Source organism: Oncorhynchus kisutch, unplaced genomic scaffold (genome assembly GCF_002021735.2).
Source record: "Oncorhynchus kisutch isolate 150728-3 unplaced genomic scaffold, Okis_V2 scaffold3147, whole genome shotgun sequence".
Lineage (NCBI taxonomy): Eukaryota > Metazoa > Chordata > Actinopteri > Salmoniformes > Salmonidae > Oncorhynchus > Oncorhynchus kisutch.
In genome coordinates this window covers 249811-254662 of record NW_022265092.1, presented here as the reverse complement: position 1 = coordinate 254662, position 4852 = coordinate 249811, and positions in this window count along the sequence as shown.

Genomic DNA, 4852 nt, shown 5'->3' with positions numbered 1-4852 from the left:
CTCCCTGGTATACAGAAAATACCAGAGCCCTGAAGCTTCCAGAAAACTGGAACGGAAATGGCGCAGCACCAAACTGGAAACTCACTGCCTCCCTGAAGACAAACAATGTATACGAAATGCTTCAGTCTGGTTTTAGACCCCATCATAGCACTGAGACTGCACTTGTGAAGGTGGTAAATTACATTTTAATGGCATCAGACCGAGGCTCTGCATCTGTCCTTGTGCTCCTAGACCTTAGTACTGCTCTTGATACCATCGATCACCACATTCTTTTGGAGAGATTGGAAACCCAAATTGGTCTACAAGGACAAGTTCTGGCCTGGTTTAGATCTTATCTGTCGGAAAGATATCAGTTTGTCTCTGTGAATGGTTTGTCCTCTGACAAATCAACTGTAAATGTCAGTGTTCCTCAAGGTTCCGTTTTAGGACCACTGTTGTTTTCACTATATATTTTACCTCTTGGGGATGTCATTCGAAAAGATAATGTTAACTTTCACTGCTATGCGGACAACACACAGCTGTACATTTCAATGAAACATGGTGAAGCCCCAAAATTGCCCTTGCTAGAAGCCTGTGTTTCAGACATAAGGAAGTGGATGGCTGCAAACGTTCTACTTTTAAACTCAGACAAAACAGAGATGCTTGTTCTAGGTACCAAGAAACAAAGAGATCTTCTGTTGAATCTGGCAATTAATCTTAATGGTTGTACAGTTGTCTCAAATAAACTGTGAAGGACCTCGGCGTTACTCTGGACCCTGATCTCTCTTTTGAAGAACATATCAAGACTGTTTCAAGGACAGCTTTTTTCCATCTACGTAACATTGCAAAAATCAGAAACTTTCTGTCCAAAAATGATGCAGAAAAATTTATCCATGCTTTTGTTGCTTCTAGGTTAGACTACTGCAATGCTCTGTCTCAGCCTCCAGTATTTATGCTGCAGTAGTTTGTGTCGGGGGGCTGGGGTCAGTTTGTTATATCTGGAGTACTTCTCCTGTCCTATTCGGTGTCCTGTGTGAATCTAAGTGTGCGTTCTCTAATTCTCTCCTTCTCTCTTTCTTTCTCTCTCTCGGAGGACCTGAGCCCTAGGACCATGCCCCAGGACTACCTGACATGATGACTCCTTGCTGTCCCCAGTCCACCTGGCCATGCTGCTGTTCCAGTTTCAACTGACCTGAGCCCTAGGACCATGCCCCAGGACTACCTGACATGATGACTCCTTGCTGTCCCCAGTCCACCTGGCCATGCTGCTGCTCCAGTTTCAACTTCCACCTGACTGTGCTGCTGCTCGTTTCAACTGTTCTGCCTTATTATTATTCGACCATGCTGGTCATTTATGAACATTTGAACATCTTGGCCATGTTCTGTTATAATCTCCACCCGGCACAGCCAGAAGAGGACTGGCCACCCCACATAGCCTGGTTCCTCTCTAGGTTTCTTCCTAGGTATTGGCCTTTCTAGGGAGTTTTTCCTAGCCACCGTGCTTCTACACCTGCATTGCTTGCTGTTTGGGGTTTTAGGCTGGGTTTCTGTACAGCATTTTGAGATATCAGCTGATGTACGAAGGGCTATATAAATAAATTTGATTTGATTTGATTTACTTTCCGGCTACCCGGATAAATCACTAAATAAACTTCAGTTAGTGCTAAATACGGCTGCTAGAATCCTGACTAGAACCAAAACATTTTATCATATTACTCCAGTGCTAGCCTCCCTACACTGGCTTCCTGTTAAGTCAAGGGCTGATTTAAAGGTTTTACTGCTAACCTACAAAGCATTACATGAGCTTGCTCCTACCTATCTCTCTGATTTGGTCCTGCCGTACATACCTACACGTACGCTACGGTCACAAGACACAGACCTCCTTACTGTCCCTAGAATTTCTAAGCAAACAGCTGGAGGCAGGGCTTTCTCCTATAGAGCTCCATTTTTATGGAATGGTTTGCCTACCCATGTGAGAGACGCAAACTCGGTCTCAACCTTTAAGTCTTTACTGAAGACTCATCTCTTCAGTGGGTCATATGATTGAGTGTAGCCTGGCCCAGGAGTGTGAAGGTGAACGGAAATCCTCTGGAGCAACAAACCGCCCTTGCTGTCTCTGCCTGGCCGGTTCCCCTCTTTCCACTGGGATTCTCTGCCCCTGCCGGTGTCCTGTGTGAATTTAAGTATGCTCTCTCTAATTCTCTTTCTTTCTCTCTCGGAGGACCTGAGCCCTAGGGCCATGCCTCAGGACAACCTGGCATGATGACTCCTTGCTGTCCCCAGTCCACCTGGCCATGCTGCTGCTCCAGTTTCAACTGTTCTGCCTGTGATTATTATTATTCGACAATGCTGGTCATTTATGAACATTTGAACATCTTGGCCATGTTCTGTTATAATCTCCACCTGGCACAGCCAGAAGAGGACTGGCCACCCCTCATAGCCTGGTTCCTCTCTAGGTTTCTACCTAGGTTTTGGCCTTTCTAGGGAGTTTTTCCTAGCCACCGTGCTTCTACACCTGCATTGCTTGCTGTTTGGGGTTTTAGGCTGGGTTTCTGTACAGCACTTTGAGATATCAGCTGATCAGCTGATGTAAGGCTATATAAATAAATTTGATTTGTACCCTGTCCCACCCTAACACCACCCTGTCTCTGTCCCACCCTAACACCACCCTGCTCCCTGTCCCACCCTAACACCACCCTGCTCCCTGTCTCACCCTAACACCACCCTGCTCCCTGTCCCACCCTAACACCACCCTGCTCCCTGTCCCACCCTAACACCACCCAGCTCCCTGTCCCACCCTAACACCTCCCTGCTCCCTGCCCCACCCTAACACCACCCAGCTCCCTGTCCCACCCTAACACCACCCTAACTCTGTACCACCCTAACACCACCCTGCTCCCTGTCCCACCCTAACACCACCCAGCTCCCTGTCCCACCCTAACTCTGTACCACCCTAACACCACCCTGCTCCCTGTCCCACCCTAACACCACCCAGCTCCCTGTCCCACCCTAACACCACCCTGCTCCCTGTCCCACCCTAACTCTGTACCACCCTAACACCACCCTGCTCCCTGTCCCACCCTAACACCACCCAGCTCCCTGTCCCACCCTAACACCACCCTGCTCCCTGTCCCACCCTAACTCTGTACCACCCTAACACCACCCTGCTCCCTGTCCCACCCTAACACCACCCAGCTCCCTGTCCCACCCTAACACCACCCTGCTCCCTGCCCCACCCTGCTCCACCCTAACACCACCCTGCTCCCTGTCCCACCCTAACACCACCCTGCTCCCTGCCCCACCCTAACACCACCCGGTCTCTGTCCCACCCTAACACCACCCTGCTCCCTGTCCCACCCTAACTCTGTACCACCCTAACACCACCCTGCTCCCTGTCCCACCCTAACACCACCCAGCTCCCTGTCCCACCCTAACACCACCCAGCTCCCTGTCCCACCCTAACACCACCCTGCTCCCTGTCCCACCCTAACTCTGTACCACCCTAACACCACCCTGCTCCCTGTCCCACCCTAACACCACCCAGCTCCCTGTCCCACCCTAACACCACCCTGCTCCCTGCCCCACCCTGCTCCACCCTAACACCACCCTGTACCCTGTCCCACCCTAACACCACCCTGTACCGTCCCACCCTAACACCACCCTGTAATCTGTCTCACCCTAACACCACCCTGTACCCTGTCCCACCCTAACACCACCCTGTACCCTGTCCCACCCTAACACCACCTTGCTCCCTGTCCAGCAGCTCAGAATGTGATTACCGCTCCTCTTCCTGCGGTTTATCTCAGTAGTGTCCCGCCGTAACTCCTCTCATCCTGCCAAGCCTGGGACTTAGTGCAATCTTCAGTTGACACACAATCCAGCACCACATACACGGTCAGTGGCAGTGCACCCTGCTCTGCACCACTCCTCTTATGTAATAGGAGTTTCCTCTTCTCTCACAAACAAGACAGGATGACTGTGGGATGTGCAAAGCAGAGATCGCAAGGGCCAACGTTCCAGAACGCGGACAACATTCTATAATGCAGACAACATTCTATAATGCAGACAACATTCTATAATGCAGACAACATTCTATAATGCAGACAACATTCTATAATGCAGACAACATTCTATAATGCAGACAACATTCTATAATGCAGACAACATTATATAGTGCAGACAACATTCTATAGTGCAGACAACATTCTATAGTGCAGACAACATTCTATAGTGCAGACAACATTCTATAGTGCAGACAACATTCTATAGTGCAGACAACATTCTATAATGCAGACAACATTCTATAATGCAGACAACATTCTATAATGCAGACAACATTCTATAATGCAGACAACATTCTATAATGCAGACAGCATTCTATAATGCAGACAGCATTCTATAATGCAGACAACATTCTATAGTGCAGACAACATTCTATAGTGCAGACAACATTCTATAGTGCAGACAACATTCTATAGTGCAGACAACATTCTATAGTGCAGACAACATTCTATAATGCAGACAACATTCTATAATGCAGACAACATTCTATAATGCAGACAACATTCTATAATGCAGACAGCATTCTATAATGCAGACAACATTCTATAGTGCAGACAACATTCTATAGTGCAGACAACATTCTATAGTGCAGACAACATTCTATAGTGCAGACAACATTCTATAGTGCAGACAACATTCTATAGTGCCGACATTCTATAATGCCATCAAAGTTCTAGAAGGTTAACAAGGTTCTGGAATGCAAATCTTCTAGAAGGTTAACAATGTTCTAGAATATTAACATGAATAACAGCTGTTATAATAGGTTGGGACTTAAGACAGGAAGGAAATGAAGACACTCTTACAGTCCATA